Raw genomic sequence first — 23,386 nt, forward strand, 5'->3', positions numbered from 1 at the left:
TTTTTTTTTAATTTTTTTTTTCAACGTTTATTTATTTTTGGGACAGAGAGAGACAGAGCATGAACGGGGGAGGGGCAGAGAGAGAGGGAGACACAGAATCGGAAACAGGCTCCAGGCTCCGAGCCATCAGCCCAGAGCCCGACGCGGGGCTCGAACTCCCGGACCGCGAGATCGTGACCTGGCTGAAGTCGGACGCTTAACCGACTGCGCCACCCAGGCGCCCAAGAGAGTCTTAAATAAAGAGAACAAACTGAGGGTGGATTAGGGGGTGGGGGGGAGGGAAAAATGGGTGATGGGCATTGAGGAGGGCACTTGTTGGGATGAGCCCTGGGTGTTGTATATAAGCGATCGACTATGGGAATCTACCCCAAAAACCAAGAGCACACTTTACACACTGTATGTTAGCCAATTTGACAATAAATTATATTAAAATAAATAAACAATAAAGAAATAAATAAATGTTAAAAAAAGAAACCAATGCAAAAAATAATTATAGTGTTCTTATATCATTTAATTTAAAATTTTGTAAAGGAGATTTAAAATAATGTTACAAAACGTTGGAGGAAAACAATGTTTAAAAAAAAAATCCCTAAACAGTCTGAGGGGTGCTTCGAGGTAGTAGTTAAGAGCTTGGGAAAAATGAGACGACACATATAAAACAAATATGGTACTTGGCACTTAGCACTCAGCACTCAACAAGCAATAATTATATGATTTACATTATCATCATCAACAACAAAATCTAGGATGTACAGAGTTGAGTAGGGAGAGCAAGAGTGAAGCAAATTTCTCAGGTTGTGGAGATAATAGAAAGGAAGAGGAGTTATAAATGCTATTTAATTCTTGATTGATAAATGTAGGTTAAAATTCATTTGTTGAAAATGTAAGACTATCTAATAGAATGAATTTTTTCTTGCATCTCCTTTTTAAAAATTACTTTTGGGGCGCCTGGGTGGCACAGTCGGTTAAGCGTCCGACTTCAGCCAGGTCAGGATCTCGCGGTCCGTGAGTTCGAGCCCCGCATCAGGCTCTGGGCTGATGGCTCAGAGCCTGGAGCCTGTTTCCGATTCTGTGTCTCCCTCTCTCTCTGCTCCTCCCCCGTTCATGCTCTGTCTCTCTCTGTCCCAAAAATAAATAAACGTTGAAAAAAAAATTTTTTTTAAAAATTACTTTTATTTTTTAGATTGAGACATAATTTACAAAGCAGCATAAAATTCACCTTTTTAAAGTGTTCATTATATTTTAGTATATTCATAATGTTGAGCAACAATTTCCACAAAAAGAACCTTCGTTTCCATTAACAATCATGCCCCATTTCTCCCTCCCCCAACCCTAGCCCCCGACAACCACAATTGTACTTTCTATATCTACAGATTTGCCTGCTCTGGACATTTCATACTAATGGAATCAAACAATTTGTGGCCTTTGATATCTGACCTCTTTCATTTAGCATGATGTTGTTAAGGTTTATCCACGTGGTACCTCAAATCAGTACTTCACTCCATTTAACGGCTGAGTAATAGTCCATTATATGGATATACCACGTTTTGTTTCTCAGGTCATCAATTGATAGAATTTGTGCTGTTTTCACTTTTCTGGAAACTATGAATAACGCTGCTATGAACATTCACGTACAAGTTTTAGTGTGAACATATGTTATCATTTCTTGGGTATGTACCGGGGAGAGAAATTTCTGGGTCATATGGAAACGCTGTGTTTAACTTTTTGAGAAACTGTCAAACTTTTTTCCAGAGCAACTGCACAATTTATTTTACATTCCTATCAGTAATGTATGAGGGGTCAGTTTTTCCACATCCCTGTCAACACCTATTACTATCTATCTCTGATTATAGCCATCCTAGTGAGTGTAAGGTATTTCATTGTGGGTTTGATTTGCATTTCCCTAGTGACTAATGGTATTGAGCATATTTTCATGTGCTTGTTACCCATTTGCATATCTTCATTGGGGAAATGTCTGTTCAATTCTTTGCCCATTTTTAAATTGGGTTGTCTTTTTATTGTTGAATTACGATAGTTCTTTATATATTCTGTATACCATATCTTTATCAAATAAATTATCTACAAATATTTTCTCCTCTTCTGTGGCTCTTTTCACTTTCCTGACAGGGTATAAATGGTCCCCAACTTACAATGGTTTGATTTATGAGTTTTGGGCTTTACAACGGTATGAAAGTGATATGCGTCCAATAGAAACCATAACCTCAGATTTCTAATTTTAATCTTTTCCTGGACTAGAAATATGCAGTATGATAGTCTTTCATACCTATGTTTTCTTCTAAGAGCTTTATAGTTTTAGTTCTTACATTTAGGTCTTTGATCCATTTTGAGTTAAATTTTAAAACTGGTGTGAGCTAAAGCGTCCACTTTCATTTTTTACACATGTGGATATCCAGTTGTCCCAGCACCATTTGTTAAAAAGATTACTTTTCCCCATTGAATTGTCTTCACAGTCTTGTTGAAAATAAATGCATGTCCCTAAATGTACGGGTTTTGGGGCGCCTGGGTGGCGCAGTCGGTTAAGCATCCGACTTCAGCCAGGTCACGATCTTGCGGTCCGTGAGTTCGAGCCCCGCGTCGGGCTCTGGGCTGATGGCTCAGAGCCTGGAGCCTGCTTCAGATTCTGTGTCTCCCTCTCTCTCTGCCCCTCCCCCGTTCATGCTCTGCCTCTCTCTGTCCCAAAAATAAATAAACGTTCAAAAAAATAATAATAATAATAAATTAAATGTACGGGTTTATCCTTGGATTTTCAGTTCTGTTCCATCGTCTAGTCTATCCTTATGCCAGCACCACACCATCTTGATTACGCAGCTTTAAGTTTTGAAATCGGAAAATGTGAATCCTCAAACTTTCTTCTTTTCTTTTCTTTCTTTCTTTTTTTTTTTTTTTTTTTCAGAATTGCTTTGGCTTGCACTCATCCCTTGTATTTCTATATGCATTTTAGGATCAACTTGTCAACTTCTGCAAAGAGCAGCAGCTGGCATTTTGATAGGGATTGGGGTGAACCTGAAAATCAATGTAGGTGACATTGCCTTTCTCTGATCCAGAACGCAGGATGTCTTCCCATTTGTGTAGGTCTTCTGTGGGTTCTTCTACCGAGGTTTTACAGTTTTCAGCATGCAAGCCTTGTGCTTTTTTTGTTAAATTTATTCTTAAGTATTTTGTGGGTGCTATTATACCTGGGATTATTTTCTTGATTTCCTTTTTGGATTTTCCATTGCTAGTGTGTATAGGAATGCAACTGATTTTTTTATACTGATTTTTTTCTTTTTTGTGAATTCCTGAAGATTTTATATATATGACTTTTTTCCCATTTCTTTCTTTTGTCATGGTTCCCTTTAGTTGCATCTTTTTAAACATACTTAACAAAGCTGATTTACTTTGTATAAGAAGTTCAATTTGAGTCTCCTCAGAGACTGTTTCTAGTGACTCTTGTTGTGTATGGGACCTACTTTCTTTTCATGTCTCATAATTTTTTGTTGAAGACTGGACATTTTGAATAATATAATGTAGCAACTCTGGAAATCAAATCTCATCCCAGGCTTCCTGTTTGTTTTGTGTTTGTTTGTTTATTGCATTTTCTGCACTGATTCTGTAAAATGTATATTCTTTACTGTATGAGGCCACTGAAGTCCCTGATCAGTTAACTTAGTGGTCTGTTAATGATGCAACAGAGACTCCCTTAGATGACTGGAACCAATAAGGCTCCCAGTCCTTGCCAAGACATTTAGCCAAATACCTACAACTCCATCCTAACCAGTGGGGAGAGCTAGGGACTTCTCAGGTCTTTCCTAAACACACATAACAGCCCTGTGCAGGCTCAGAGTCCTACACATTTGCATGGTCTTCTGAGTTCCCAGGGATACTTCGGAGATTTTCAAAGCCCCCTATGGACATCCATTCTTCGGCTTTTCCTTTTAAGCCTTTTGGTTAGCCTATTGTTTGTCCCAACTGTTTTCTGCCACCTCAAGGAGCTGTGATGTTCAATAATTGCCTCTGATTCTTTTCAACACACACCCCTGGGGAAGAGGCTGTTTGTGCTAGATGAGCTCAGAGTCAGATCAAATAAAGACAGCTTTGCAAATGGGGTCTTCCAAGGAGCCATCAGACAGGTCAAATAATGACAATTCTCTAAGCATGGGGCTTTCAAGGAGCTCCAGCCCCATTCTGTACCCCCCACTCCCCCGGGGCGACCAGGCTGCCCATTTTCACTGTGACTGTAGGCTCTTGGATTTCCGGGCTGCGGCAGTGCTGGGGAGGGGATATGGAAAGAGGGCAAGTTAAAGTGACACAAAGCTCATTGTTCTTACCAGGATTCTGCTATTTTTCTTAAATAGATGCTCTGCAGATTGCTGCAAGGCTTTGGTTAATTTCCAGAGTTCTGAAAAAGTCAATTCTGAAATTATTTGCCAAGGTTCTTGTGGCGTTTCTGGAAGAGGGAATTTTTGGAGGTCCTTCATTTTTACTAATGTCCTAGAATATAATTTTGATGGAGATTTTCAAACCTCTAGAAGTGTGCTAGCTACATGTGGTTATTGAACCTTTGAAATATGGCTACTGCAAATTGAGATGTGTTGTACCTGTAAAATACATACTGGAATTCAAAGACAATACAACAACAAAAAATTTAAACATTTTCTAATAATTTGTACTTTGAATATATTGATATGATAATATTTCAGCTATCTTGTATTAAATAACATTTTTATTAAAATTAATTTCACTTTTTTTTTTTACCTTTTTGATGTGTGTGGTTGTCAGAATTCTTTTTTTTTTATTTTTTTATTAAAAAAAATTTTTTTTTCAACGTTTATTTATTTTTGGGACAGAGAGAGACAGAGCATGAACGGGGGAGGGGCAGAGAGAGGGAGACACAGAATCGGAAACAGGCTCCAGGCTCTGAGCCATCAGCCCAGAGCCTGACGCGGGGCTTGAACTCACAGACCGCGAGATCGTGACCTGGCTGAAGTCGGACGCTCAACCGACTGCGCCACCCAGGCGCCCCGGTTGTCAGAATTCTTAGACGACCCCCAGCATCATGCCTCTGTGGCTGGTAGAAAATTTTAAATTACATATGTGGCTCTCATTACATTTCTGTCAGACAGTGTTTATCTAGAAAGAAAAAAAGTACAAAAAACACATATTAAGCTAGTAAAATAAAATATATTAAAAATTAGAAGAAAGCAGTAAGAATAATAAACAGAAAATATAAACCATGATGAAATAGAATGAGACTAAACCTGTTTGTTTGTTAGATCTGAATAGAATACTCTACAGATAGGGGCGCCTGGGTGGCGCAGTCGGTTAAGCGTCCGACTTCAGCCAGGTCACGATCTCGCGGTCCGTGAGTTCGAGCCCCGCGTCGGGCTCTGGGCTGATGGCTCGGAGCCTGGAGCCTGTTTCTGATTCTGTGTCTCCCTCTCTCTCTGCCCCTCCCCCGTTCATGCTCTGCCTCTCTCTGTCCCAAAAATAAAAATAAACTTAAAAAAAAAAATACATGTTTATATGCAGGTATTAGAGGGGCGCCTGGGTGGCTCAGTTGGTTAAGCGTCTGACTTCGGCTCAGGTCATGATCTCACCACTCATGAGTTCCAGCCCTGCGTTGGGCTCCGTGCTGACAGCTCAGAGCCTGGAGCCTGCTTCCAGTTCTGTGACTCCCTCTCTCTCTGCCCATCTCCTGCACACACTCTGTCTCTTTCTCTCAAAAATAAGTAAACATTAAGAAAAAAAAAAAAGAAAGGTTAGGAAAAGGTACACATCAAACCATTAAGAGAGGGGCACCTGGGTGGCTCAGTCAGTTAAGGATCCGACTCTTGATTTTGGCTTGGGTCATGATCTCATGGTTCGTGAGATCAAGCCCCGCATTGGGCTCTGTGCTCACAGCACGGAGCCTGCTTGGGATTCTCTCCCTCCCCATCTCAATCTCTGCCCCTCCCCCACTCGCTCTCTTTCTTTTTCTCTCAAATAAATAAAAAAAGTTAAAAAAAAACATTGAGACTCTTTGTGGGGAGAAGGGAAGGGTTGGCAGTAGCTGGAATGGGGGAAAATATGCACTTTCGGGTATTCTAATTGTTTTTACAATGATTGCATATTACCAGGGAATGGGAGGGAGAAATATATGAAAATTAAGGACAGATTTACAGGCTGGGCGTGCCTTATGGTGATCAACTGCAGCACAGGATTCAAATCTCAATTAGAATTGCTTTCTCAATTTTGCCTCCGTTTCCCAAGATTCTACACATAGGCAACAACCCCAGGTAGTTCTGACATTAAAGAGAACAAATCCACCTTCACTGAATTGCTACCAGGCCAGATGGCATCTGCCTTGTTGTGCAAACTTCATCTTATTTTAGGCCACATGTCTGCTATTTTGTCTGGTTGAATTATTCCCGTGACTTTTTTTGGTACCAAAAAAAGAAAAAAGCAGCAGACATAAATTCAGATCCTTGCATCATGAGGATGGAGTGTCTTCTCTAAATTTGGTTTTCTCAATCACCTAAACAAAAATCTTTTCATCCTGAACAAACCACAGAGACTTTTGCAGACAAGGGAAGGCATGGCACCTTCCACCACCTATGTGGGTGGGAATTTATTTTAATTGCCTTATAAGCGGAAGTGACAGCTATTAAACAATCCATGCAATAACAGGCATCTACCAATTAGACACAGGTCCTTGGGGAGGTTGGGAAGTGTCCAGGTAGTGGTTATGTGGCAACCAGCATGAAAGCAGTTCACTAATTTAACAGATTGAGATGCACCTGCCAGACTGAGATTGCACCTGACCACAGGTGCAAATGCAGGCACAATGGAGGGAAGGCAGGTCACGGAGCTTACTAGGTGAATGAAGAGCTCCTAACCCAAACTGACTTAATGATCCTTCTCACTCAAGCTCCGGAACACGTCGGGTGGATATGAAAGCACACGGCAAAGTCATTCAACTAGGACTCGCCCACTTCCTTCCCATGGTCCAACCTGAGTCACCAGTGTCTGTAGGTTTATCACAGCACTTCGCTTCAGCAAAGATAGAGGTGCACAGAATAAACGACAAACAGCCTCCCCTTGATTGAAAGTCCGTGTGTGTGCTGCTGTCTCCAAAACACTAGGAGTGGGAGACAGGAAGAGGAGGGTGGGTTTTTTATTTCACTTTAAAATGCCACCGGACTTGTGGTAAATTGAAACATTGTTTTAAGGAATTGTAGGTATTTCCAGGCAGGAGAAATATGAGATCAGTTTGATCACAGTAATGTTGACTTTAACTAGTGTTCCTTGGGCAGAAATCTAAAACCATTGTGGACAAATGGACGTTCTAAAACACCTAACTGTGGGCAGAGCACTAAAGGTTTAGGACGTGCTGTTGCTCCTTATTTCAATACAAAAAGAAATAAAGAAGTGCACAAGCAGTCTCTTTGCATCTCATCTGACCTTGGCCATCAGGCCCCTTTATAGGCTAAGTCAGGTGAGGAGCATCTCCAAGGCCCAAAATCTCCCCTCCGGGTCCCACCTCCCCTTGGGTATCATCCCCCTCTCTGAGTAAGGACCTTCTCAGTACTTGGCCAGGTACACCATCCTCCCTGAGTACTAACCTCTGGGTACTATCCTGATTTCCAGGTGCTAATCTCACTGGGTGCCATTTTCTGCCAAAGACAAGTCCAGACAGTCTCAGAGTTAGATGTTTTGACTTACCGATTTTTTGACTTTATGATGGCGCAAAAGCAAAATGCATTCAGTAGACGTCATATGTCAAATTTTGAATTATCCTCTTTTTTCCAGACTAGGAATATGCAGGCCCATCATCTCTCATGACGCTGGCCAACAGCAGCCACATGATCACAATCTCAAGGGTCATCAACTGATACACTGACAACCACTTTTTCACTTTGGGAGCAAGTAGTCAGTAAATTGCATGAGGTAGTCAACACTCTGTTATAAAATAGGCTTTGTGTTAGATGTTTTTGCCAACTTCAGGCTATTGTAAGTATTCTGAGTACATGTAAGGTAGCCAGGCTAAGCTAAAATGTTTGGTAGGTTGGATGTATTAAATGTATTTTCAACTTAGGATTTCAACGTACGATGTGTTTATCAGGATGAAACCTCATTTTAAGTCAAGGAAGATCTGTACTCCCTCATGTTGCCTAAATGAGCCTTCCCTCCCCCACCAAGAACAATAATCACTTACAGGTATGGCCTCAACAGGTGACCAAACATTGTCATTCACAAAGTCTCCTTTGCCCCTCACCACCACACTGGGAAGAGGTGAGAATGGCATCAGATGAGGACATGAGGACTCAGCAAGAGTATATGATTCCATTCAACCTGAAGAGGACAAGCATGTACCCATAATCCACACTGCTCTCACATTCCAGGACCACAGGGTGCAGGTTCTCAGCATGCCTAGCTTGGAAGGAGATGGTGAAATGAAGGTAGCTGGAAGGAGTCGCTCAACTGTTTCTGTACCTAACTTCCAGGTAGGGTGAGAAGGTAAAGAGATAATGTAGGTCAAGCATGTATTATTACGTCTGGCACAACAAATGGCTGATGTTATGAGTCCAATATAGAAGATGCTCTGGGAGGAAAGTCTCATCAAAACCCCGTGTAGCATTTTCCACACCAAAGTGAGTTTGCTGAGTGGTTCCACCTCTCCCTTGGCGTTAAGACTGGGGGCCTGTCCAAATACCTTCCTTGACAAAGCTGTGCACCACACCTCCCATGGGGCCTCTGCTTCTGTGCAAATTCATGTCCATACCATACGCTGATCTCACATTCCAGAGGTATTACAATTGCATGGTAGGGAGAGGGCTTGTACCACCATATGCAAAGAGGGCTCCCAGGTCAACATCTCATAACCAGTCACTGCCAAGGGACCATCTCTGAGCTTTAGGACTAATGTTTGGGAAGGGTCCACCCTACTGATATTATATACAAGACTCTCCTTGGCCCTCAAAGGGTCACAAATGATAGCCAAGATCTTGAGTTCTCAACATTTTCAGTATGGCCAGCAGACCAAGATTTATGCAGATATAAATTCAGCAATTCCAACAATATGCTAGAACACAACATGGGCTCATGTGGAAGGTGTGTGTTTGGAAGTTTATGTGCTATGCAGGTATCACTACGTGGGTATTACAAATGAGAAGAGACAAGAGAAGAGTTTTGGCAAGCTGACGAACCAGTTTTTAAAGATCCATGATCTGAACAAGTATGAAGATCGTGAGGGATAAACCAACTGACCCCCAAATTCCAGATCCTCTTTCAAGTGTCAAAATTTGGCTCATCAAGACCATATCTGGAGAACAACCACCTCTTTGTTCTTGAGCTAAACGTCAGAAGGCTTCTGGAATCTAGAAGGATCAGGGTTGGCAGTGGGCCTGGCACATTTTCCTTAGGTTAAAAAAACAAAGAACAAAATAACAAAATAGCCCCCCACCCCCGCCACTGTGTCCCCAGATAAAACACGGCAACAGATCCAGCAGGGTTTTCCCTTTTACCTTCCCCTTCCCTGATCCCTTTTCTTTGAGTGTTTTATCAACTGCTGGAGTGGGCGGCATCTGGGCTACCGGTGTTTTTCTACTTACAGGAGTAAGAAAATTCCATTAACTGAAGAATAATATGGTTGACTGCCCCAATGGGAAAGGCATTCGGCATACTGCGTTCTTGTTTCCTGTGTCCCTCTCAGGACCCTGAGGTCTAGACTTGCTGGCTCCTGCTCCCTGGGTTGTCCAGGCCTCTGGGTTGTGACTCCCACCCACAGAGAAAGTACAGTGTGTGCTAATGGGGAGCACAGGGACAGATGGAAGAGAAAATGGGGGCAATTAGGCAGGTGAACTATTTCTTTTCCAAGAAAAGACAATAAAGAAAAAAATGCAGGCATAAATCTGAATTAGAGCTCATTGTGAGGACTCTGGATATACAATCAGGGCCTGGAACCATCCAAAAAGGACCCACGAATTGCACCCACCAATCCCTTACCATTTAGGGTGAATGACTTTAGCCTTCTTGTTTGTTTGTTTTAAGAAGACAAGGTCTCATGCTTTATTGGTGTAAAATGGTACAAATCACTTGAGAAAACTGGAAGTTTCTTATATAGTTAAACACACAGCTACTCTATGCCCCAGCAATTCCATGCCTAGGTGTATTTACCCAAGATAAATAAAAACATATGTCCACACAAGGGTTTATATAAGAATTTTCCTAGCAGCTTTTTCCAGAATAGCCTCAAACAACAAACAACCCAAATTCATCAAGAGGTAAGTGGATAAACAAATGGTGGTATATCCATATGATGGAATTACATGAGTTGCCTATTGTCACTATAACAAACTACCACAAATGTAGTGGCTTAAAACCGCACACATTTATCCTTTTACCGTTCTGGAGGGCAAAAGGCTAAAATCAGTTCTCCTGGGCTAAAGTCAAGATGTGGGTAGGGCTGGTTCCTCCTAGAGGCTCCAGGAGGGAATCTGTTTCCTTGCCTTTGTCAGTTTCTGGTGGCCTCCTGTATTCCTTGGCTCATGACCCTTGGCTCATGATTCCTTGGCACCACTTTGATCTATGCCTCTATCATGTTGCCTTCTCCGCCTCTGTAGTTAAATCTCCCTCCTTGTCCCTTTTCCAGTGATTACATCTAGGATCCACCTGGATCATCCAAGCTAATCCTCCCATCTCAAGATCCTTAGCTTAATCACAATGACAAAGTCTCTTCTGCAACATAAAGTAAGATTCATAGGTTTCGGAGATTAAGACATGGATATGTTGGAGGCCATTACTCAGTCTATCACAGGGCTATACCACCTAGAAACAAAAAAGGATGAGATGCTGATATACACAACATGGATGAATCTTGAAAAACATCTGTTGGGTAAAAGAAACAAGACAGAGAGAGGGAGAGAGAGAGAGAGAGAGAGAGAGAGAGAAAGGACATCTGTATGATTCCATTTCATGAAGTTCCAGAACAGACAAAACTAACTTATGTCAATAGATATCAGAACAATGGTCACTGGGAAGCAAGGAGATATGGACACAGAGAACCTTCTCAGGTGATGAAAACGTTCTATATCTTGACTGGAGAGTTGATTACACAGATGTATACATTTATCAAAACGCATGGAACTGTATACTTTAGATCTGTGCATTTAATTGTATCTAAATTGTTCTTCAAAAGAAAGTAGTATTGAGGGAAAGTAGACAACAACAAGGAACAAAAACAAAGAAGGTGGACAGGGACAGAGAAACAAAACCTGGTCTAAGTAGGGAACACATTTCCTCCCTCGTTATCCCCAGGACAAGCTCCCGGTCACGGAAAGAGCTGGGACACAGAGGAGGAAGGTCAGCCACCCTCCAGCTCCTTCTAAGCATATATGACACCCAAAGCCATTAGTCGACTTTAGAAAAATTTGTAAGTCAAGACACCCAATGGAAAACCGAAAATATGTTGAACCCTTCCTTCCTCTCACAGGAAGTGAGAAAGTAACCTTATTTTTTACATATCAACTGCTTTCACTTTTTGCACTCCCTTCTAGAATTTGTACAGATTCCTTTCACATTGTTGTTCTCATAGCAGAGGGGTCATTTATCTTCTGCCTTTTTTCATTTAACATCATACAAGAACATGTTCCCGTTTTGCTAGAGAGACTTCAATAAGCATAGCTTTTGATCATTGGATGATAATAGTTCACTGAGTTGGTTAAGTTTTCACCAAAGAATTCACTTAGCCTTTTCTTTCTTATTGAACATCTAGGCTTTTTCATTTTTTTCCTACGGAAAAATAATAGAGCACTGATTGCCTTTGTTCTTCTTTTGAATTATTTAAGAAGTGAATATTGAAATAAGAAATCAAGAAGAGGAGCGAGGAACAGCAAAGAAACCACTAGCCCAGGATTTAGAGCTCAAGGAACCTCCAGAATTATCTGATCTAAAATCCCAGTTTTGCGGAAGGGGAAACTGAGCGAGGCCAGGGCAAATGAAATGCCAATGCCACATTGTACCTAAGTCACAGAGCAGAGACTCAAACTCAGGGCTTCTGACCGCGTACAGCACTTTTCAGTTCCAACCAAGTAAGTACAAGCTCCACTCTGCTCTGCCTACACAGCAAGCACCAACAGGGACAAATTTTTTCCTGTCTAAACTTGTCATAAAATTGTCTCCCAGGTCAACCATGACGGAAGTAGCAAACAAATAAAGAACTGTTGGTCAAAGCCTGTAATGTTACATTGAGCTCAGAATTTAAGCTACCCTTTAACTCAGCAAAAAAAGAGAGAAATACCCCTGAAAATGGAGAGAAGATACTTTTCTTTGCACTTGTGTGCTTGGGAGATGCTCTGGGCACGTGGCGTTAAAATACAAGGTTGTTGGCTCTCTGTTACTGTACTAATAGCAGAAAACCCTGTCACAGATCCTACAAAATAGAAACTAATGCAAAAAATAATTTGCAAGTGCTTTACATAATTTTCTGGCAGTGGATTCATCTTCTTAATTCTGTTTACCATAAAACTTATGTCTAGAATATTTATCAATTGGAACATAGAGAGTGGCTTGATCATACCAGAAGAAGGAAGAAGGAGAGAATGGCTATTTACAATGTGCCTATTCTGTGCCAGGCACTAAACCAGACTTCACTATTCTCCCTCGTGGGTTTTTATCCCCACTAAATAGGCATCTGAGGCTCTGCTGGATTAAGTAACTTTCCCAAGGTCACCCAATTAGATCAAAGTCAAGATTCCATTCCAGCATGGCCTGAAGTGGAAACCCACGTGTTTTCAACTCTACCAGGAAAATGAGATCAAATTTTATTCAACAAATATTTATTTATGTGCCTTACACTTATCAAATCGTGTTTGCTAGGTAACAAGGGCATGAAAATAAATGAAAGAAATATCACTTGTGATTATTAGACCGTTCTAGCACAGAGGATCAATCACACATAGTAGGTCATACATAAATATTTGATAAATGAGGGAATGAAGCCTCTTAGAGAGGAAGCTCACATCCTTACGTCAATGATAGACTGCTTAAATGCCAATCGGCATAGTTACATTCCTGATTGTTTCTTACAGAATATGAATTCCATGCAACTACTCAACCCTACTCTAAATCTGAGACAAAAAAAGTATGTTGATTCTCATTTCCCAATGGGGCTGCAAAAAAAAAAAAAAAGAAAAAAAAAGAAAGAAAAGAAAAGAAAAAAAGGATCAAATAAGGTGACTTTCCTGAAACCTAGACTAGTTTGTGTTCCACCTCCTTGCCTAAAATGAATTATAATCATCTAAGGGTAATCACTTGTTTAAATAATGTAATTAAATTCATGATTTCTGAATGGGGAGTTTTTGGTTACCAGTAACAGAAAATGCATATCACCAATTCAAAAATGTTTGATAATAGGAAACATTTATTATCTCTCATTTAGAAAAATATCTAGAGAAAGCACAGCCCCAGGCTGATTCAATTGGCCTCTTCATGATGTCATCAAGCATCTAAATTCCTTACCTCTTCCTCCCTTTTATCCTCAACATGTCAGACTAATGGCCCTCATGGTTGTAGCATGGCTGCCATAATTCCAGGCATCACACACTGGGGCAGAGACTTGCTATGTGAGGACCAGTTGCATTCTTCTACCTGGGTACACAGAAAGGCTACATTTCCCAGTTTCCCATGTTGTTAGTTGAGGGCATATGACTAGATTCTGCCCAATGGGATATGGACCAAAGGACTGAGTTTGTGCAATTGCCCACCCTCTTGCTTCCCCTTCTCCAAGGAATAGATGTGGCAGCATCACAAGTGGGAAGGAACCTGGATCCCTGGGTCTGCACTTGAGGAGAGCCTCTGACTTGCTAAACAAGATGTAAAGGTATATGAGGCTAGGCCACTGAAGTCTTGGACTGGTTCATTGTAGGAACTATCCTGACCTTCCTGCAGACTTAGTAATATCCAGCAGAAGGAGAGAGGGGGTATCTTCCCTGAGTGATGGGTTCCTGACATAGGGGCTCAGTCAGCAAGGAAAAGGGGATGAGTGGGAGAAGCAATCACAACCTCTGCTAGACTCCACTTCCAGCTGGACTCTTTATGGTACCTAAGAATTCCCTGTGTCCCTCGTCAGTGCTCTGGGTCTGCCCATGGACTGTTGCCAGCCTTGTTCTCACTTCTCAAACCTCCCATTGGCCCTGCCTGCCCACCCTCAGGATGGCCCTGCACTCTGGTCCACAGGGAGCTGCCTACCAGATTCACTTGGCTTCCTGCAGCCAAACCTCCAGCCCCACCCATGTCTTCCCTGAGCTCACTGGCCCTCCATCCTGGATCCCCTACCTCCCCCTTTTAGAGACCCTGCTCTAACAAAATCTTCCCTTTCCTGTAGTTTCAGAAATGATTTTCCTCACTACTGACCATTTCCATCAGCACTTAAACATGATCACATTCTCATATTAAAAATAAAATCTCCTGAACAGCTTGTAGCCACTGCCCTCTTTTTTCCCTTCCTTCCATACCAGATTTTTTGAAAGAGTTGCCTATGCTCAGTCTCCACTCCCTCCTGTCATTAGCTCCACTGCCCCCTGCAGCCTGGGGCCTCATCATTGTTATACCCAACCTGATCTCTGTCACTACAATTTCTTATGATTGCCTTGTCACTAAATCCAGTGGGCACATCCCCTTCTTGTATCAGTTTTGTAGGGCTGCTGTAACAAATTGCCACAAATAACGGGTGTCTTAAAACAACAGGAATTTAATCTCTCACAGCTCTGGAGGCCAGAAGTCCAAAATCAAAGTGTCAGCAGGGCCATGCTCTTCCGAAGGCTCTGGAGAAAGAGCCTTCCTTGTCTCTTCTAGCTTTTGGTAGTTGCCAGCACTTTTTGGTGCTTGGCTAGTAGCTGCATCACTCCAATCTCTGTCTCCGTATCCATATAGCCTTCCTTGTGTTTCTTGGTACACAAATTTCCCTTTTCTTAGAAGGACACTAGCCATTGGATTAGGGCCCACCCTAAAATCTAGTAGGGCCGCATCTTAACCTGACTACATCTACAAAGACTCTACTTCCAAATAAGGTCAATTCACAGGGGGTTAAGTCCTCAAGATATTTGCGGGGTGGGGGGGGGCACAATTCAAACCCACAGCATTTTCATATCTAACTTGACCTGGCCCTGTTTCTTCTCTCCTTGAGACATCATCTATTCCTGGTCTTCCTTGGACCTCTCTGAAATCTGTTTCTCACATTCCTTCTTGGTCTTCTCTTCCTCTGTCTACCCTTCTGACATTGTTGTCTCTCAGGGCTCTCCATAGGCCCCTTCCTTTTCTAACTTACCTGGAAAATCCCAGCCAATCCTGTGGCTCCAGTGACCACTTGCAGACTGACCCACATGTACAAAAGCTCACAAAGCCAAAACATGTTCGGTTGAAGGTCCCACACCAAAAATCCATCATTTTCATCCAACCGGCTCCACCATGCACGCAGTCTCCTGAATGGGCCTCCATTCCTGATCACTGAGCCTTCCCCCTCTATCACTCCCCACTGCCATCGAGGCCTGTCGAGTCTATCTCCCAAATACCTCCCCCCACACGGCAACTGTTCTATAAGAGATTTCTCATAGTCTCCCTGTCCTCGGCTCTTATCAATACTTTCACATCAAATACTTTGATTGTCCTTATCACCCTCAGAATAAATTCCAAACTCTTTAACTTGCCTTATAAGGCCCTCCATGATCCGGCTCTCCCTACCCCTAGACTCATCTCTCCATATTCTACTCTCATATGTGTGTACTCTGGCTGATACAAATGCCACAGACTGAATGTTTGTGTCCCTCCCAACACCAAAGTCATATGTTTATACCTCATCCCCAGTGTGATGGTGTTTGGCTATGAGGTCTTTAGGAGGTGATTAGGTCATGAAGCTGGAGCCCTCATGAATGGGATTGGTGACCTTATAAAAGGGACCCCAGAGAGCTCCCTGCCTTGCTGCCATGTGAGGACACCAAAAGAAGACAGCCAGCCTTGAACCAGGAAGCTGTACTCACCATTCACCAAAAGTGCTAGCACCTTGACCTTGGACTTCCAGCCACCAGAACCGTGAAAAATAAATGTCTGTTTTTTGCGTGCCACCCAGCCTATGATATTCTATCATGGCAACCTGAGTGGACACAGACTGCAAAACCATCTGCACTTTGCCCCCTGGTCTTTGTTTATGCTTATTCCTCGCCTGGAATATTCTCTCCTGCCCTTTTGGCTGCCCACATCACACTTAATGTTTCCTGTTCATTCGGTAAATATCTATCGAGTACCTACCATGTGCCATGAACTATTTCAGGCACTGAGGATAGAGTAGGAAAAAAAAGAGAAAAGAATCTAAATTTATGGTTGAGTGAAGCAGACACGAAGCATAAACAAGCAAACATGTAGAGTGTGTCAGATGGTGATACGTGCTGTAAAAAAATTCAGCAGGCTCTGGGGATAGGGTGTACGAGAGGGTGGCGGTTAGGTTTTTCAATAAGGTGGGCATGAGAGTCCTCGCTGAGAAGACGACATTTAAGCTCTGCACGTACCTTGCTTCCTCCAGTAAGCCTTCTGGAAATTTTCCAAGTCCAGGTTAAGTGCCATTTTTATGAGCTTCCATGCAGTCTCTAGCTCCATCACAGCACTTAACATGCTGTATTTTCCAGTCGATTTGGGAGTATCAGCTGCAAAGTGTGGGGGCAGGGAATGAGTCTGTATATATTGTACATATTGTATCTCACCAGCTTCTTGTGGATGTTCATTACATGTGTCTTGAGCCAATAAATGAATTGACAGTCACATCCTTTACAAGTCATGGGAAGAATTTATATAGTATTTATAGTCATGTCACATTTGACAGAGTGGTCTCTCACTTGCTGTCTCACCTCAGACAGGCAGTTATCATTGTCTCTGTCCCCTTTTAGCAGAAACTCTGAAAGATTAAGTTTCTTGCCCAAGATGCCACAATAGGAGGAAACTCCAGTTCAATCTGACCTCTTACATCTCTAGAACCAATGGGCTTTCCAGAAAAACCAAAACCAAAACCAAAACCACTGCATTCTTGAATCATGTTCTGTGAAAACACAAGCCACTAATTCAAGTGCATTAACCATCCTCAGCCAAAGTACATTCAATTTTTATCATGAAAAGATCTCTGCTCCTCCCTGGGTTCCCAGACTCCCATCTCCCGAGAAAACTCTCACCAAATGGCTAAAGCCAACACATAAACCCAAAGGTAACAACCCTCTAGGATTCCTGTATATAGCCACTGCCTGGTATGCCCCATTCTCACACTGTTTTCCAGAATGTTTACTGTCCTTCTCCAAGTACACATTAAGCAGATCCATTTGGACAACCACAGAGCGGGGATCAATCGAAGTACTCTCTTCTCTGGCACTTTGGAGCTGACGTTGCCTTTTTGATGTGTTAATTAAAACATGTGGGGTTCATAAAAGCTGCAGGCGGAATTGCAGGCAGGAGTCAATTAGCAATAATTCATATCCTCTATTCACGGCCTGCCACCCCACTGATAAAGTGTCACTCCATTTGGACACAAAGAACAGAGAAGGGGATTGGGAAAAAAAAAAAAAATTACCATTTAACCAAAACTCTACACTGGGAGAAGGGCAGGCGGGTGGGCCCCAAAGAGCAGTGATTGAGTCTCCAAGGACTGAAGGATCACCTAGTGGGGAAGTGAACGCAAGCTTCCCTCCCTTCCACGTGGTGACGTGAGTTGAGTTGCAGGCGGGGTGGGACAGTTCTTGGTAGTTTTCCACTTGCTGCTCACAAGTTCTTACCCTCTTTGGTTCTTTGTCACTTGGCCCCATAAAAAAACGCCCACTCCGGGGAACTTGAACGCTTGCTCATGCCGCCCACCAACCCAGTGGCATGTGGGGATGAGGGTTACAAGTTCACATACCCTTCCCTTTTGTTTTCTTGTGCTTCTTTCTGCCCAAGCACCTCGAGACAGGCCAAACGGTTGTCGTTGCCACGTGACTTTGTACTGGTGGTTTCCTTGCTCCCTCTCATTCTTGAGGGCCGTGGGGAGTGGGGGAGAGTTAACTGTTTGAGAAATGGTTCCCAGGATGAGTAGGCACACACAAGAGTGAGCCAGGATGCTTTGAAATGAGCCGCTTTGTCACTGAGGGGGCTTTGTCATTGAAGGGCTTATTTCCGCCCTGAAGTACTTCCTTGCAGTTGAATAGATAGTGAGAAGGATAAACACTCATCTTTCTAGGGGGAATACGGTTCTGACAGGAAAGCTGGAAAATTCTTCTGTAAGTGTAATCATTTAGGGAAGAACAGAGACAAGTGCCCTAATTCTAGTAACTAGGGAGAACTGAATGGCTCACATGTTCTCACCTTCACCCCTGCCCTTGTGGAAGGTTCCTGCTGCTTATGTTCCACTCCTGTTCCCTCTCAAGGAGGAAAATTGTTAACCCTTCAATTCCTCTCCCACATCCGATGCAGATCGCTTCAACAGCTGGACGCCTTTGAGAAAAATGACTTTCATCATGACGAAAACATACTACTTGCAAACAGAGCTGAGAGAAAAGAAAAACATTTTCTGTGATCATTCTTCCTTTGGGTTTCTGAAAAGTGAGGGAAGTTTTCAGGAAAAAAAAAAGCCATAAAGTTGTCTGAGGATGAACTCAACATAGATGAGGGAAGACAGCCATTAAGATAAAATAAATTAGAGAATGAGAAACCATTACGATACTCCGCTGTTTCTTTTCAGGAGGGGTTTTTTTTTTTCCAGAAACTATTAAAACATCTAATAAAAGCAAAATGTTTTAAGTTATGAGTGGCTTTTCAGGAAAGTATCCCTTTGCCTCAAGTGTGACTAACCAAAAACATGCAAAGTAAGATAAATCTGTGTGAAAGAAAGAAGTGGACCAAAGTGAATTACTGACCTTGGCTAGAGATTAACCTCAAGGGTTGTACTGAACCATCATTCCTGGTAATTGTGGACAAAGTCTCTGGAAGTGTAGGTGTCCTCACCTCGGGAATGGGGGAGCAGGGGCAAGGGCAGAATGCCGCAGATTTGCGCGCTGGGTTCAAATCCAGGCCGAGTCATTTCCTAGTCCAGTATGCTTTGGACAAATTACTCAACTTCTCTACCCCGAGTTCTCTCCTCTGTAGAATGGGAGTAATAATAGGACTGCCTCATCCATCACAATGTGTTGAGCAGATTAAAAGATAAAATGCTTAGAGATACAAACTGCTTAGTATAGCGTCAGAAAAATGACTAACGGTTGCACAACACACACAATGAACACTTCCCCGTGTGTGCAAAGACTTGATGCTAAAGGACGCAGTTCAAGGTATTCCCGTGTGGAAGCGTGTTCAACCTGGGCTAAAACCCAGATTAAACAGTATTCACAAAGTCCGCTGGCAAACTTTCATGGTGTCAGCTCACATAGCACAGTGCTCAGGGATGGGGAGACAGTACCATGGACTGGATTTTGCCCATCCCCCAATTTATATGTGGAAGCCCTACCCCTCCAGTGTAAGTATATTTGGAGACAGGGCTTTTAGGAGGCAAAATAAATTAAGTCATAAGGGTGGGATCCTATTATGATAAGGATCAGTGGTCTTCTAAGAAGAGGAGGAGAGGTCTCTTTCTCCAAGGGCACCAAGGAATTTGAACTTGAAAAGCCACGTGAAGGTCGAGCAAGAAGGCAGCCGTCCACAAGCCAGGAAGAGAGTTCTCACCAGAAACAGAATCAGCCAGCACCTGACTCTTGGAATTCCCAGGCTCCAGAACTGAGAAATAATTTTTGTTGTCATTTAAGTCACCCAAACTGTAGTACCTGGTTGTGGGAGCCTGACATGATGAAGACAGAGAATAAGATGCCACTTTTTTCTTTCCCTGCGACCAGAAAATTTTAAAACGTGCCTTCAAGGACAGAGAATGCCCTGTCCTAGCCTTGAGAGATGGTCAAGTGTGCATAAAACGAATAATGGTTTCATCTGATTTTGAGAGAAATACATCCAATCCTATTTTTCAGGGTAAGTAACTTCCAAATGGGGAAAAAACTTCACCTCCCATTGGAGAGGCATGCTTCACCCACCAGTTAGTTGGGGAACATGTTTTGCTGCGCAATTCAAACCTTTAGGCAGGTTTAAGTGAGAAATCTATGTCAATGACTTTTGTGAAAAAAAAAAATGAAAACAAAAACAAAAACAAAAAACTCCTTGAAACTGGAAGGTTCAGTGCTCTCTTGACAAGCATTTCTGCAAATGATTCACAAGTCTGAAGACAGATGTTATCATCAGTTATTAACATCGTTTCCCCAGGGAGTGGGCAGTGTCCCAAGAGAGATAAAAATGTAGACAGAGGATGAGTAAATCCTGAGACATTCTAGTAATTTCTGCGGAAATGAGGTAGATGGCCATGGTTCTGCCTCTTTGCCAGCCCTACCCTAAGCAGATTGCTGCACAGCCCTCAAAAGTGGGGATGCTGTAGGACAGCGGCAAAGGAACCAGGCTGGGATTCAGGAGATCCAGGGCAAATCCATTAGCTCAGTAACTATTCATTGAGGGCCAACTATGCATTATGGTAAAGTGGTGAGATTCAGAGACTAGAGCCAGACTACCAGGTCAAGTCCAGCCCTGCCCTTCACCAGGGTGATGGGGCCTTGGGCTAGTCAGTCTTCTCCTGCCTTAGTTTCCCCAGTTGATGGGATAGACTGAGAACAGGGCCTGAATGTCATAAGTATGTGTTTGCAGTTATCATTGCTACTACATGGGCCGGGGTCTATCCCAGCTCCTGGTATCAACAACCCCCTTCTGATACTTCATAGTTCTGTGTGACCTTCAGCAAGATCCTGAACTTGTATGTGCATCAGTTTCCCCATCTGTAAAAAGGAGACAGCAGTGCCTGCCTCACGGGATTCTATGAGTTAGTGAAATAAAATATTCAAAGTGCATGGTGTAAAATAATTGCTCAGGAAATGTTTTCCTTATTAATAATGGTTAATTTTCTTTTTTCCTTGACTTTCAGCTCCTCCATTCCCCCCCCCCCGCCCCCCACCGCCAGCCACCACCACTTCATTATTTACCACGGAGAATCCTCAGCCTCGACCACAGGCAAACCCTGATAATACTTACGGGCAAGAAACGCTGCTATGTTCTCTCTCTATGGACTTTCTCTCTTTGATCATTTGTGGTCAGGGTCTTAAACACACAGCACATAGTAGAAGTCAAAATAATTGTCTAAATCAGGGGTCAGAAAGCTTTTTCTATACCAGGTAGTAAATACTTTTGGCTTTGCCAGCCATACGATCTCTGTCACGATTACTCAACTCTGCTGTCATAGCATAAAAGCAGCCTTAGACAATTTGTAAATGCATGAAAATGGCTGCGTTCCAATAAAACGTTATTTACAAAAGACAGGCAGTGGGCTGGAATTGTCCTGTGAGCTGTTACTTTGCTGGCCCCCTGATCTTAATCTAGCCACTCAACAAATACATACTGTGCACCTCATATGTGACAGGCACCGTCCTAAGTGCTGGGGATACAGCTGTCAATGAAACAAAGCCCTTGCCAAAACCGAGCTCAAGTCATATTTAAAAAGCATTTGTTACTGTCTATTTCCCACAATGAAGCGACCAAGTAAAGACAGTTTTCCAAAAAGGGAGTGATCATTTGTGTAAGATGCTGTTAACCGTTTGGATAAGCTGAGAACTGGGAATTGGCCATTGGATTTGGCAACAAAGAGGTCATCAGGTGATAAGAGCAGTTTCCATGGAATGGTGGGGACAGAAGCCTGACTGGAGTGAATTCAAGATGGACAGGAGGCAAGGGGGTGGGAACCATGTGGACAGGGAAGAAGGAGAAGCACAGAAGCGAAGTGGTAGGTGGAGGGGACTCGGACTCAGGCTCAAGGAAGGGGGTTGTTGTTGCTGCTGCTGTTCTAAAAATGAGGCGATCCAAGCATGCCTGCACAGAGAATGATCCAGAAGAGAGGGACAGTGGGAAGTTATGACACAGGTGAGAAGGAGAAGTGGTGTTCTCGAGCGATGTTCCAGACTGGCAAGAGGGCAGGGTCCCCAGTACCCAGCTGAGGGCGGGCCTCTGCCAGGAGCAGGTGCGGTTCGCCCCTGGTAACAGGAAGGAAGACAGAGCAAAGGATACAGATTCAGTTCCGGGAGAATGATACAGTCCTTTTTTTTTTTCCCCCACTCAAATCAGAAGCACTATCTGCAGATGATAACAAGAAGGGGAGGAAGTTCTGAGGAGAGATAAGAACATTCAGAACGGTCATCTCCAAGGGTGGGAGACTGTAGGGATCTGCGACACAGAATCAGCTTGCCAGGCGGTGCTGAGGTCCCTTATGGGGGGGTGACCAGCCAGCAGGCTGGTGTGTTTCTCCAGCCACTGCCCCTCCTGGGAAGAGTTTTCCCACTAGGACCCTTGCTAGGCCTCTGGCCAGCCTACGGAATGAGTCCTTTCAGGTTGTTTGTCTACTTCTGGTGCAATCGCCAGAGTCCAAGGGGATGGCCTCCAGGGCACGAATCATAGCCTATTCTGTCCATATAACTGTCCGGCTCTGTGAGGGGCTGTATGTTGGGTGGGGGTAGTTTCCCTAGAGTGACCTGTGGGCATCATCCCCTACAAGGGGGCCAAGGCACTGAATAATGGTCTATGGTTAGGCCTGGGCAGATTCAGTTGGTATCAGGTGGCCATGACTTTTTTTTTTTTAATGTTTCTTTATATTTGAGAGAGAGAGTTGGAAGAGAGTGGGGGAGGGGCAGAGAGAGAATCCGAAGCAGGCTCCAAACTCACAAGCCGAAGTCAGATGCTTAACCGACTGAGCCACCTAGGTGCCAGAAGTGACCTTGACTTTGATGTGACAGTGAAATCCACGAGTATAATATAATATTCGAAGCGTCCAAGGCACAACATTGCCATATCCCACTCTGTTTTCAAAAGTTCCTGCACGTGACCATGAGCCCTGTGTCTGTAGGGAGAGGCGATCTAGTTTTGTACCACCATGTTTTCGGTTCTTAATACGTACCAGGCACTGTGCTAAAATGTATGATTTCAAGTAATCCTTAAAACAATACATCGGTAGGAACTATCGTTGTGTCCAAAGTTTGTAAGGCAGTATATCCAAGGTCACTGAGCAGAAAATATCACTAGGGCTGCCAAACCTCTACCACTGGGAGAGACTGAAACTATCCGTGATTCAGTTAGATGTCTCATTTGACTGCAAGTAACAGAAACTCCCAAAATATCAACTTAAACAAATTAAGTGGGTTTTTTTTTTCTAGTGTGAAAAATCCAGTGGTAAGAAGTTCACGACTGGTAGATAACTGCACCCCACCGTCTAGAACTGCGGTTTCTTCTGTCTTTCTGCTTCCCTATCCTTGGTTCGTTGTTACCTCGTGGC

The sequence above is a fragment of the Herpailurus yagouaroundi genome, unplaced genomic scaffold, assembly GCF_014898765.1.
Source record: "Herpailurus yagouaroundi ecotype Mexico unplaced genomic scaffold, PumYag 162, whole genome shotgun sequence".
NCBI lineage: Eukaryota > Metazoa > Chordata > Mammalia > Carnivora > Felidae > Herpailurus > Herpailurus yagouaroundi.